Source organism: Ruditapes philippinarum, unplaced genomic scaffold, assembly GCF_026571515.1.
Source record: "Ruditapes philippinarum isolate M1 unplaced genomic scaffold, ASM2657151v2 ctg742_1_1_1_1, whole genome shotgun sequence".
NCBI classification, from domain to species: domain Eukaryota; kingdom Metazoa; phylum Mollusca; class Bivalvia; order Venerida; family Veneridae; genus Ruditapes; species Ruditapes philippinarum.
Genome location: NW_026852967.1, coordinates 311,841 through 327,472, shown reverse-complemented (window position 1 = coordinate 327,472; position 15,632 = coordinate 311,841). Strand labels below are relative to the sequence as shown.

Here is a 15,632-nt window from a genome sequence, read left to right as displayed (position 1 = left end):
AACTTTTGGTCAAACACCATTTTAACTTTTGAAATTTAAAGACAATTCAGCTGACCTTGACTATAAAAATATGAGCATAATGTCACTTTAAAGCTGCATGCCTCCAGATGGGTCAAAATATTTCAATAAAATCAAACTTGAGAAATATGTACTACGATTTTAGGAAACGTAAAATGGTTCAAGATTCAAGTAATATCTCACATGTTATGTGCGGTTAATGACTGATTTTTTAGTATTAACAACTATATTTCTACTGCTTACTAACGCAGTAAGGGTTATTTATGCATATTTTGACCACTTTTTGGTCATTTACATGGATTGTTAATGCCATTGATAATGTGTAAATGACTTCTTTTTGGTTATTTCACAATATAATACATTCAAATACATTTTCAAAATTTTCATGAAAATTAGCATGAATCAGGAGGCGTTCTGCTTTGATGTGACTTTTTACGAACGGACCGTTTGTTGATGTTGCTTAAAGACTATGTTCATTCTTTAGTAAACTATTTAAATTACAGAAGTGAATAGAAAGCTATGACTGTCTTAATGAATTTGTCTAATTTGAATAAAAGAATTAATAAACTATATATGGGAAGCTGCGTTCCCCTATTTCGTTGAAAGAAAGTTGTTGTTGTTTTTTTTTCTTAAAAAAAACTCTGCATAATACTGTATAGCTTAGTTTAGCAGCAAAAAGGAACTCTACTTAGCCGTTTTAGTAATTGATATAAGTAAGCCATACTTATAATAATTTTTTTATAATAATGCTAATCTTATTATCAATAAATTAAGCCAACGTGTATCATATTTTAGTGCCGATACTATTGATAATGTTGCAAACTTGTCTGAAGAGTTTTGTTTACTATTTTGTCCAAAAAGTTATAATTATTGACATTCTAAAACCAATTTAAATTCAATTTTAGCAAAGAATATTTAATTGAATTGAATAATAAAGTTGTAGTAATTTACAAAGAATAAATAGAAAAAAACTATTTTTCAACTAAAATTTCAACCGAAATATTTTTCTATTGATTTCTCAATTATTACAGATATTGTTTACTTAAATTGTAAATTTGATATGGACTTCCACTTTTTTATATAAAATTTACTCTTTGTAATCATTTTTGTATATTTCTAAAGCATCATGACGCCTTTAATCTCGAGAGATGTTTTGCAAATCATGTTAAATGTTGCTGTCCACAATGCAAGGACTTATTTTTACCATATATTTACAGCCCATTGCCATTAATTGTTCTTTAATGGATATTTACAAAGAATTTTATGTATATTTATTGGTAACTTGCGCTGAAGAGAGTAGCACAAAATGTTAACAAATGTAAATGCTTATTACAGTATATGAATATTGTTTTTGTAATTTATTAATATCATTCACGGAATTAATATGGTTGTTGGAATTATTTCTTATTTCAGGTCAATGTCTTTATTAGCTATGTAAAAAATTATTGTTTGGATTTATGAATAAACTTTCTTCTATCTACTTTTTCTTATTATTTTTCATAAAAAAACTGCCATATAAGCAATTATCTGCTTGAACTGGGCATTTCTTCAAAACATCATCTTTTGGATTTGAACACAATAATCTTTTTTTTTTCATATTGCTTGAGCTTTTGAATAAATGATTTACTTAGACCATGCACACACCATTCACCTTCAACCTTTGTATATTTTCGAAAAAGAAATCATTTTGACTTCATTGTTGTAGAATAAGAATAATGTAGAATAATGCACAGTTCGTGTTCAAATGCGTAGGAATATTATCACAAAAGCGGACAGGACTGTGAATAATTACAAACTGTTTATGCATTTGAAATAAACCGTGCATTATCATACCAAAATGCAAGAAAAGATTTCATTCTTACATGGTCATAAAGAGGATTATTGATAAAAATATGCTGGACATTATTAAACATAGAGGTAATTTTCTTGACACGAATAGGTTTATTAATATCATATTTGACGCAATAATTATGCCCCCTTAGCATTTATTTTTTATTCTGTTCTTATTTTGTGTACTTATGCACTTGATTGTCCTATCTGTTTGATAGGGGAATAGTGTAAGAGGTCTTTATCAAAATCTGTGGAATGTTAACAAAGTAAAAATATATATAAGTAAAATGTGTGTATAGTCTATCCCATTAAAAATGAAAACGAACTTTTGCCTGGTATGAATTTATTACAAATCGACGTTGAATAAAAAATAAAACTTTTTGTAAACTAAAAAAAGTCACCGTCGAAAATTTTCAGGATTTTTCTCTAAAGTTTCTACTTTTCTTGTAAAAGCTAAGTTTAATTTCTCTACGGCAAGTCTCTGTTCATGATTATTTTACTAAGCAGGATCTACAAAATGTAACAGTTCAGTTGAAATGCATGATGGAAAACTTTAAAATATGGAAACTAAGCAACAAGAACATCGAGTCACATGGAGTAGGTCAAGAAATTGCACTTACTTTAATTAATAAGCTAAATAGAATCCCTATGAATTTCGAAACAGATCTTTATAAACGTCACGACAAATTTGCATTCTAAAGACTACTTCATTTCCAGATTCCAATATTTGTTCGCCAAAACTCCTGAATGACATGACGACTCCTACACTTACGATGATCCAGATCTTTTTAAACTTTTTATCCGCCTCATTATTAAAACCCGGTTCCAAATCCATAATTCAAGAAGAGCCCATCAATTTTAGTTGTCATCATCACCACAGGGACCCAGCACAGTGTTGGGATAGTGTAAAATAGTAATTCTAGAAAAAATATATACTGTACATATATATATATATATATATATATATATATATATATATATATATATATATATATATATATATATATATATATTATATATATACAGTATATATATTTTTTCTAGAATCACATTTTTTACACTATCCCAACACTGTACTGGGTCCCTGTGATCATCACAATGCTTATAACTCTTTAAAATGGATTCCTGACGATGAAAACTTTATTACGTCAGCTACAATTTACGAAATACATGACGTTACAAAAATGTCTTGCGCTTTTTATGGATGATTCCAGTTGCGGCATTGACAGAGGGCAGTTAGGCATAATTAACCTGGCTCATACAGATAGTTTTAAGCATTGAGATAAATTTGTCTTGATGGCTTTCAAAATAATTTTTGTATACGTAGATTGTGCAGTAACTGTTAAAATTACACCTTCAATTCCTATATTAACAATAAAACTTTTGATTACATTTAAATAATTTTAAACGCACTTAATGTCATGAATCTATAACAGTATAATACTTCTTCCATTAATTCACATATAACCTTCGTTTTGATTTTATGTTTTTAAACTATTTACATATTTCTCAGAAATGATTTCACAATATATTATCTCGTATCTCTTGTCAGATTTGCATGATAATTTATTTGTTGGCGATTTCCAACGTCAGGTTTCTGTTGTGAAAGTTGAAAACTACGAAAAGTTTTAGCACACGAACATCGCACCTGAAATATGAAGGGTAACATATTTTTCTATCCCATCGAACCTGGTCAAATATAATTAGTTTTAAATAGATATGATACATACTAATTGACAGAATTCAGACAACTACATTATTATGTAAATTAATCATTAATTAGCGAAGAACCATTTTTAGTCTTCTAGCTATTGTAGTGTTCCCGTTCCCCTACGACGCGTTGCAGTATTCAAGATACGCGCTTGATTGAAAAGCTATATAATCAAAACACTTCATTGCTCTTTTTCTCTTAAAAAAATATATAATACGACAGTATATCATGGTAATTATATAAATCTTTGTGTGATTCATAAAGCGGTTACTGATATTTTGACTTCAAATGATTTTGATTATTATGATGGTTTGCAAGTAAAATTGTCTTTTTAACACCAACTGTTTTCTCATTTTTCTTTTTAATGATAACATTTAGCTATTGATCAGTAAGTAAATATGAATAATCATTTTTTTATAGTTACCGAGTCCATTTCACGCAAATTGTGAGACGAACCCTAAATGACGTGTGTATGGACGCCGCCATTTTTAAATGGACGTCACGTCAGGTTACAACGTAAGTGAACGGGAAAACTATAATTTAAACATTTTTATCATATTGTCAACTTTATGAAAAGAAAAAGAAAGCCATGCCTAGAGATATTGACGTCAGGGTTAACATGACATTAGTTTAATTTATTTTACTATTATATTTAATAAAAAAAATGGAATATTCAAATTTGGTGGGACAGAATATAGTAACTACACTGTCATGTTAAAGGTGTGAATGAAATCTATTGATTAGAATTCAAGAAAAAAACCTGGACAAGAAAGGCTTTGCAATCATGCCATTGTTAAAGTGTTAAAGTAAATATCTAGTGAATGATACAGATTTTTTGGTCAATTCGAGTATAAACATTTACTATTACTACCATCAAACAGAAATGAAAGAATTATGCAAATAGGACGATACCAAAAAATGCATGTGTCATTTACGTGTAAACAATGAATAAAAGAGCAAAATGAGACATTAAGACGAAACCAGTGCTTGGGAATCCCAAAAACCACGGAATTCATGCCAATAGAGATATCTTAAGAGTAGGCACAGCAATCTCTTATTTTTTAATTTTGCCACTCACCTAAGGAAACGATCTTCAAAAATTAGGAAATATATTTTGCAATTATTAATTTTTATGAAAATCTGTGATTCTTTTTAGGTCACCATAACTTTTGTTGAACAGTTTATGAATCAATACGTGCTCATATATACATGTATTTAAAAATATATACAGTGTATATATATCTACAAACAGCGTTTCATGTTATATATACATGTTTGGTTTCCCAAAAGAATGATAACAGTACTACCTTAAAAGTTTAATCATATTTTATTGCTATATACATGTATATACAATACAGATACAAAATTCATATGTATTTTAAACAGCAAAAGCAAACGGGTTGGGCCCAAGTTCTTACAACATTAGCGGTCGGTTATCCCTTACTACCTTAAAATGGATGACAAGAACTTTTCCAAAACGGTTACTCCAATGGCTGGTACTAACAGGGATAACTATTCTGAGGCGGGGTTCAGCACGACTGTTGGTAAGTTTAATTTAACGATTAATTTATAACAACCTGACTAAAGTTCAGATCTACTTCTTTCTTTCATATTTATTACATTCTTAATGTGGACCGATATTTAGTAAATGCGCAGCGTTGTAAAGTGCTGATTTTAATGAGATTGAATTTATTAAGTTTTAAAATAGGGTTTCTATATTAGATCCATTTTTGATCATACATTAGGTAGTTCTGGCTTCCAAAACTTTATAAGCCGCTATAATAAATGTTTCTTTCGTCTGACGTTGCATTAAAGTTATGGATCTGAACCGTTATGAAACCTTACTAGAATAAGACACATTGGTGAAATCTTGTTTAAACTTGCAAATATCCTTTGCCTAATTTATTATTGCGCTTTATCCGATAAAATGATATCATTTCAACATCGTTCTAGACTAATTAAATTATCAAAGTGTTAATACTGTTAATAAAATTGCATATCATACTGGGTAACATTCAACCGGCTAATGTCGACCATGACACTTAGGAGTTACGCGAGACCTCTTATGATGTTATTCGCGGGAACCGCATGTACAGTATTATGTTTAGAACATCTTTGTTGAAATGACATGATTTCAATACTCAAGATTTCATTTATATTGACTTTTTTATTTTAGAGTACTGAAATAAAAAGTAGCATAAAAGTCAGAAAATCACCTTTATATTTTTTTGTAAAAAAAAATAAAATTAAAGCACATGTCATTGTTCGTAACTGTCCACGCATATTTAAATGAATCCAGGGTCAATCTAGAGGTCTCGTACTCATGTGATTAGAAATTTCGACAAGATGGCGGCAAAAAAGTGAATATTTTGGATAGCGGAAAATGGGCACAGTTGGAAGGACCTAATTTATAGTCGTAAACATAGTCCCACTCACCTTTAATTAAGAACGAATAACACAAAGATCGATGTCGTCTCAAACCTTAGTTACTTATTGTGGTAATCATTTTAATATGAAAGAATTAAAAGATAAAATACCTGATTCATTACAAGAATATAAATGGAAACCATTATAATAAATTTCTTCTAAATACAAGTGCTGGTTGAACCGGGTGATGCTCCCCGAATAGGTTTTGGACACAGGAAGGTATACCTATTGTAGTGTCAGAATGATGTCTAAGACAAAGTTCAAAGTGTAAAAACAACCCAAATGTTGCGTGCGACACATTGTCTCAATATGGTGATCATTTCTGTGACATAGCTGTAAAATCCGACTTCAAATGACAAAATAATGGGCTGGACACGATTTTGCTGCAAGGTCATGCTGTGACCTTGACCTTCAATGTTGTGACCCAAATGTTTCGCGCGACACATCGTCTCAAAATGGTGATCATTTCTGTGAAATAGTTGTAAAATCCGACTTCAAATAACGAACTTATTGGCCGGACACGACTTTGTTGCAAGGTCATGCTGTGACCTTGACCTTCAAGGTAGCGATCTAAATGTTGCGCGCGACACGTCGTCTCAATATGGTGATCACTTCTGAAAAAAGTTGTAAAATTTCATTTTAATTTTTTTTTGTTCTTAACTTTGTGCAGGAAACCACTGTCATCTTCATTGCACGTATTTTCGTTTATAAATATGCAATGTGAATTATGTAAGTCGACAACGATTCTTGAAAGTTTATTTCGACGACATATACCCATTTCGGAAACATGATGGTTTCATAATAGCTTTATATACAGTCACAAACTGCACTACACAGCTCAACATTCGCATATATAGAGTTTGTTCTCTGTTATCATGTCTCACAAATCAACGATGACATTTTTATTGTCTTCTTCACTGATTCGTAAATTATTGTATGGCAATAACTTCAATAAACAGTGTAGTAAAAATCTCTATCAGTTACTTAAATGTTATCATGTAAAAGTTATATAAAATGTTAATATCAGTTATATAAAAATATCTACAGCTCTGTCTTTGTTTTTAACTCAACTAGATATAATTCTAGTATTTTAATAAACTTGACTTGTTTGTTACTTAAATTTTACATTAAAGTTAAGATTTCAGCAGACAAATTACCATAAGTCTACTACCAAGAATTTCTAAATGAACGAACGTAGTTTTACGTTGGAATTTTTGGCCAACACTGAGCTTGCTGAGAAAATTTCAGAGTCTTTATATACTAGACCGTTCACCCGCAACCAAAAACATGGTAGAAACGGTCGTAATCGACCAATTTTGGTCGATTACTTAAATGATGTTGATGACCGTAATTTAAAACAATAAAAATTGAATCAACGCCGATGCAAACGACAACCGAGTGGGTATTACAACAGCTCCTTCTTAAGTTTCTTCCTAAATTGAGCTAAAATTAGATGAGCATTATAAGAATTTTGCTTTAAATATAAATCAATTAAAATACATACACTCAAACCCGTGAAATATATCCATTAGGCATTTACTGGCGTAACAGAAAGTAATAATTACTTTGTCATTGTCATTTGAAGTTATGAACGTATCTAAAGATAAAACGACATGATTTTCACTGTTATTTTTATGGTTCCAATCTGTTCAGACGGTTGTATATGTTAACTCTTGAACACATTACCATTTGAACAACAAAAAAGTCTTTGTATAGATCTTATCTTACCGGAATTTATACTATATATTTTACAATCTTGTCTTACCATCAGACGATGTTATGAACACGGTTGAGTTGTAGTCTGCACACTTTGTTTTTTATGAATAAAATGCAGAGCGTGCTGGGATCTGAATAGAATGACAAAAACATCTGAAATCAGAAGCACAAAAATGAAAATATTTTTCTTAATTATTATCATAGTTTTGTAAATAAACAATTGCAATGTAAATTGCAATTGCAAAAGGTATCGCTTAATTCTGTTTTCCCGCTAATTTATCCGTATTATTTGAAACTTTACATTTTTGATTTTCATTTATACATGTTCACAATTCGTGGACTTATTTGATGTACATTTTCAGAAACAAAACTCAAACTAAATGCATAGCAATATTTTGATACAGGATTGAGTAAGAGCAAAGCAATATTATTAAAGAAGTTTTATTTGTTTTGTACGAAAGATGATGATGATGATGATTTTTATTATTATTATTATTATTATTATTATATTGATCATACCTTTGTCCATGCGCCTGACGTATGCCTTCAAATACTAAAATAGCACTCGGTAAATAATATACATTGTTACCGTAGCTGCTTTTTTTAATTAATTTCCATTGTTAAATTGTGGCTTCTGGGGGATTTTAGGTGCAGATTTTAAAAAAAGAATTTGTCTGTATAATTTCAAAAACTTCACACTTATGAGCCAGCAAGCTAGGATTTTAAACTCTCGTCGATCTCTGGAAAAAAACAACTGTAAATAAAATGGCAGTTTCTGATGTATTTCCATATACTCAATTTAAAATTCATGTTTCACAAATTAACAAAAAAAGGTCTTAATCTCATGCAAGAGCGTTAGATACCAGTCTCTCTTTGAGTACTAAGTGATGTCTTCTGATGCACTTTCAAGAAAATGTCAAACGTGCCACGGTGATAAGTACTAACCTTTTACGAAACTTTTAAAAGATAAAAGAGTTCAAAAAATAATGTAGGCACACGCTGAATATATAAACGTGTATAAAGTCATCATTAAATTAAAGGGGGCTGTTTCTTATTTAAAGGTATTTCTATTTTTGTTACTAAATAATTTGGTATTATGCAGACACTTGAATCTGCCTCTACACAGATCAATGGGGCAGAGGACATATTCAAACTTTTGTCTCGTTCAAATTTATTTTTAACACAGACATTATTATTTAAAGGCACTGTAAACTTTTGATATTTCTCTTACATTGTTTATCTGAAAGAAATGAGTAGTATCTTTGGGTATTTACCTGAAACTAAGCATTTTGATTCGTTTTATGTAAGTAATTGTGACATTCCGAATGGTGGTAAAAAGAAAGAAAACCAATCACATTTCATTTCGTTAAACAAGTAAGACACTTTTGATAGCTTTTGTGAAAAATTTAAACGTATGGCTGACATTTAATTTTGCGTTCTTGAAATGTCATTAATTACACTGTATTTCTTGCATATCAGACAGGATTATCTACCGTTTACACCGATGCTAGAAAACCTTGTCTTACACCCCCGTGTAAGACAAGTCGAGTGCTTTAAATGACGTCATTGCTGCGCGCCTTTTATTGGCGTCCGCGCCGAAGCGCGGCGCCCTTATGGAATGAAATCAGATTTTGTGAAAGGGCGACAGCAACTTCTCGAGCCTTTTAGTCGGTCATAATAAAAGCTGATCATTCCGATTGGTATGAGGTTGCTTGATTATTAATTACGATATGTTACAATGAATAGCGAACTGGAGAATTTCGCAATGCAAACATTTTCAAATGAAATAACCTTTTCCGTCAATAAATCGCGCTCTTCGGGGTTTTTATTTATCATTTTGTAGTACACAGTGGGTTATCATGGTATGTTATTGTTGTACATGTATCCTAGAATGATCAGTTGATGACCTAAATATTCCAAAATATTCCAAAAATCTATTTATAGATATATCTACTCCTATCGGAAATTACCGGTCGCTCCCGGTCTATTTTGACCGGGATTTACTAGTGACCGGCGAATAGTACCACACGTTTATTGTCCGGTCTCTCTTTGGAGTAGATGTTTGATATCGTTACAATTAAAAAAAAAACAACAAAATCATGTTTCATTTTATCTATATGAGATAAAAACAATTAATATGTACACGGATTTATATGTAATATAAATCCGTGATATGTACACTAATTGAGAAAAAGGTACATTTTTATGGTATTAAAATGACATGATCAACTTTGAAACATTTTATTTAATTTGTTATCCGTGTTTAGTAAAGATTCCGAGGAATTATTCAAAGTTACAAATTAGATTTTATGAATTATTCAATTGTTTGATAATTTAAAAAATGATAAAGAAAAATACAAATGTACATGTACATGGTTTAAGAATAAACAATATTATATATTGAAAGATAAACCATAATTTACTGACTTTTTCCAGTTAAGCTTTGACTTATAATCGTCGGTCAATATGACAATTGAATTCTTAAAATTATTTTACAATTTTAATAAAAAAAGAGTAGTAAAAACTCAGTATTAAAATAGCACATAAAACACAAAAAAAAGAAAAGAAAACAATATTCATAAAATTTGTATTTTTTTTAATTAAAATTAATGCATGTAGATATTATAATTATTGTATAATAAACAATTATGCTCAACACGATCAACATGGTAATATAACCAGTGTCATATTTTTACTAACGTAAGTGTGAACAGTTACCTTAAGAGGGGGTCTTCGCTAATAGCGATAAATTACAAAGGTGTGGTACGTGTTGATCATGCGTTACACATATGGATTATAAATGATTGCATACATGTATATCCGTTGCTATTAATAACCACGATCATAAAGAAATAACAAGTAATATTCTAATCTCTAGCATGCCAATCAAAGTTTATAATGAACAATGTCTTTCGTCCGCTCATTCATAAGTGATATACATTTCTGGTAGTTTATAAGAATATCTTGTCATCATATGTGTACTAGTTCATCTTCACTTGCTGCATTTCTTGCTTGGACGCCCTTTGATGCTTTGCATCAATGCTTTTCTTGTGAATGAACTGTTATGAATGAAGCTGTAAGTTCATACGCTACTGTTAGAAAAAAGTGCGTAATGAGAATATCAGTTTTCGTAATTTCTGTTCTGAAAATAATTGATATGTAATATGCAAGAAAAAGAATCAAACATCGGCTGTCGGTGCAGACGGGAACATCTAGCTCTCGGGTGGGTGACTGTTTACGGCGGAAATTAGGCAGAGCCTCGTTACCGCCATAAGCAGTCACCCTCGAGCTAGATATTCCGGTCTGTACCGGCAGCCGGTGTAAAATTCTTATAGTATATGCTATTTTTAAACGAATCAGGTGAATTCTGGAGTATCCTGCACCTTTATGAATATCGCCAATATTATCGTAATTCAGGTGTGATTTTTGGTGGGTGGGGGTAAATATAAATTACTTTAAGTCTTGAATCCTAGAAGCAATGCATGCAAACTGTCATTTCCTTTAATGAATGTAATATATCCTTGATTTGGTCATCTATCTGTAAACAACTGTCACAAATATTACTTTTTAAATATTTTGAATTATGTTTCTTGCCACACTGAACTTCAAAATTGCTCGTTATAGGTCCCCTGCCGCCAAAGAAATCACTGAAAGCGCCTCCTGCATGACCCCGAATATATACTTTACATATTATGTCAAGGTCAAGGAGTGAAGTGTTTTGACTGAAAGACAATATGACAGGAAGTTCAGAAGGGGTCAAGGCTCCAATAAACAAGAATTCCGTGTCTGCTTTACAATAAATATGTTTCACATTGAATAAACGAATCAATGAATGAATGAACAAATAAACGAACGGACGGTCGGTCGGTCGTACGTACGTACGGACGGACGGACAAAGGAACGAATGAAATCTTTAATTTTGGAGGAACCTTGATTCATTTGAAAAATATTTTTATACAAACAATTTGATTCCAAATTTGTAGATATAGTATTATATTCATTGACTTAGCTGTTTCGTCTTCAAAACGGACGAATGAACATTTCATCTAGCTCTTAAGGTCTTTTTTTTTTACTTTTCCGTCACCATCGTTCTCTTTTTACCGCGTGTCCACGTAAAAAAACTTATATTTCAAGATATTACTCCGAACTTGTGTATTATCAACAGAATAACTCTTATATGGTGATGATAAGATTTTTTAAATAATAATAATAATGTTAGCCGGGTTAAATTGCAGATATGATACGGGAGTCTAAAAAGAAAAGAATATGTTGTTAATTCATTGCCTTTATTCTTTCTCATTAAAACATGGCGGAAACTGCCGTTGCATAACAACATGTGGCATAATAACATTTTACTTATTGTTCACAACTACAAATAACAATGTTTCAACTTTACTCATGTCTAGGGGTACATGCAAAGAGTATTAAAATATAAATCATTAGCGTGATAATATTGAAATGTTAAATGTTTGGAATGAACAATAATAACCTGATTAACAACACAACCTTGATTATTTATATATCTGATTGAAACAAGAACATATTAAAATGATGATCACAAAACTGCTACTATAGATACTTAAATTGTGCATAAAACAATAACAACCTAAATCATTGGCACAAATGATAATAATGATAATCGATTTATTTGGCACTTATAACTGTATATACTTAACAAAAGATAAAAGATAATAATGAATTTTTATATGTTTAGCTGGACAAATAGCATATAAACAATGTTCAAAACACTATTTTATATGTTCGACTTTCTGTCGGTTTATTTAACAATATTCAAAACAATATGTAATATGTTCTTAACAATTATTAAACTGTATTCTACTTATAAAAAGTTCATAATTATCATGTAAAATGCGTTTTAACAATAAACAGTAAAAATATGATGATATAAAGATGAATCTCAAAATACGTATGTAAAACGTTTATCCGCAAAAACAATGACTCTAAACTTTAAACATGTTTGCAAGCTAAACAATACAGTTTCAGGGATAACAGTTATGATAAACGAAAAATACAATGAATAAACCTATCCTATCGAGGATAGTCTTTTTCTTTCTCTTACTTGTAAATACTTACCTAAAAGAAATGAACATGTTGTTATTTCATTGCCGTTATTCTTTCTCATTAAAACATGGCGGAAACTGCGCCAAATTACCGCAAAGAATAACTAACACAAAGAACGCTCAACATTTTTACAGGGCGCCTTCATCACCCTCATAATAATAATAATAATAATAATAATAATAATAATAATAATAATAATAATAATAATAATAATAATAATAACAATAATAATAATAATAATAATAATAATAACAACAACAATAATAATAACACTACTACTTACTACTACTACCCACAATTACTCACTACTACCCACTACCACTACTACTTACTTTCATTACTACCACTACCACTTATACCCACTACCACTACTACTATTACTTAATACTACTACTACCCACTACCACGTCTACTTACTATCACTACTACCACTACCACTTCTACCCACTACTACTACTTGCTACTACTACTACCACTACCACTACTACTACTACTACTTACTACTACTACTACTACTACCGACTACCACTACTACTTACTATCACTACTACCACTACCACTTCTACCTGCTACCACTACTACTACTACTTGCTACTACCACCACTACCACTACCACTATTACCACTACCACTACTACTACTACTAAAATCTAAGCAGGGAAGGCGCTGAATTTGTTTGGGTCTCAAAATGCCAGAAAGGTGAAGGTTTTGAGATCATAAACCAATTTGGTTTTGTATAGTGCCACCAATGCTGTTTCCAGTGTTATAACTGTACTAAATTGGCTATAAGGCTAATTGCAAAACTGATATTCAATTAAATGTTTATTTGGATAGACTATTTTAAAAAAATGCATTAACTGGGATTTGAACTCAAGACCTCTCGCTTACTAATAGAGCGTCTAACCCCTCGACCACGGTGAAGTTTTAAGAGCATGAAGAAAACCATATTATTCTAAATTAGGGTTTGCTACTCTTATTAATTTCACGGTAAACCTATTGTTTAATACTGATGTAAATAATCATGGCGCTTGATATAGGCATGTTAATCTGTAAAGAATAACATAATTATTGTAAACGTATGTCAGGATGGGGAAAATAAATTCAATTCTTATACAGTTTTCTAAGTTTATAACAAGTATTTCGGCAACAACAGTGTCTAGTGAGTTACTCATATTGGATTTAAATACATACCAACTTACAAGTTTGGATAACAATGTCGTTTGTAAGAATGTTTGCTGTATTTGAACTTTGGCGGTTTTACAACTTTATTTACATTACTTGGAGGTCAAAACCGAAGTGACAACATTGGTTGGATTCCGACTTTTATAAGGTTCGATGTTTGAAATCCACCAATGAAACAACAGAAATCCGGAAATCCTCCAATGGACAGACGGCCGGATTTCTGAATCTGAAATCTTGGATTTCAATGGCGGCCGTATTGAAATCTCATATAAAATCTACATACGAAAATCATTAATATACAGAAACATGTAGTGAATATTTAAGGATTTCTGACCTTAATCAATCATAAACTTTACATAACTTACGTTCTTGGATTGAATTTGACTGAAATTGATATTAACATTAAGAAATCTTCACTATAAAATATGAAGTGACAGATTTCAAAGATGTCTGTCATTGGACGTCTGCTACAGAGAAAATGTAAAGAGAAAATCAGTTTTCTGCTATAAAATAAGGTAAGTTTAACATTTCTATCAGCTTAAATTGCAAAGTCAATAAGTGTTAATACAGTGTTCCTTCAGATCAACCAGGTAAGTGAATCTTTATCTTGTAGAAGTCAACAAATTATGGAGCTATAGGATTTCACAATGTCACTTGGATTTAATTTTAAGTTCTGTTGTAAGTACATTTCAGAATAATGCTAGAATGTCAGATCCTTACATTATACTAGAAATCTTCGAACAATCGGGAACATTTTTTTCTTCCCAGAGAATTAATGCGCCTGTCATTTGACAATCTTTACGCAGTGATTTCCCCTGAATTTTTCTATAAAGAGAAGTAACCGCTTTGAGGAGTTTGGACTACTTTCGGTATGCGCAAATAAGCACATCAGGGTCTGAAATTTCGCTACCATTATTTGTTTGGTCTGACGACCCAAACAAATAAAATCTACGAACCGCAACAAATTATAATGATAGACTAGTGATGCTAATTATGATATGGTAATGATAATGATGCATTCATTTCTTATTGAAAATTTTGACTAGGACTTTATAGAAAATAAATTTCTAATTACCTCCCTTTATTAACATAAAATTGTAAATTCGGTTATATCTTTACAAATAATGCTTTTTGGAACTTTAATTACAATATTAATAAGCATTATATTTATGATATAAAACCATGAAAATGTGTAAGAGGATCTTAAAGTAACTGTTATTAAATATAGAAAATCGGTTTCCGGTCAGTAACTAAATTTAGAAATTAGATATTCTTATTAAACTTGCATATCATTCCTATTTGAATACTTCACTTTGACTTGCTTTTGAGCCCCATAGGATAAGGAGCGCTAAAAATTGATACTTAGTTTTAGATTGGTTAGTAGAGTTAAAAGTGAGATTAATAGAATCTATCATTTGGTTAGATAGTATGGAGGCTATTCGTTGCCAAAAATCCAGCCTTTGAAACTTGACAATGCATACTAAAACAGATTAGTAAAAATCTTATTGTCGATCCGAGAGTAACATACTGCACTGGCAGCATTTTGATTATCTCGATTTGATAAAATGAAAACTGTAAACATGCAACTTAGATAAATTGCAAACTGTATTTATAAATGTATAACTTCAAATTTGCGACATGTAGAAATGTAAACGATAGAACGTACA

The 15,632-nt window shown here is 30.8% G+C and overlaps 1 pseudogene; it reads left to right on the top strand.

Moving 5' to 3' along the window:
• Nucleotides 1-5,012: 5,012 nt before the first annotated feature.
• Nucleotides 5,013-15,632, top strand: part of LOC132729565 (uncharacterized) — a 44,802-nt pseudogene continuing 34,182 nt past the window's right edge.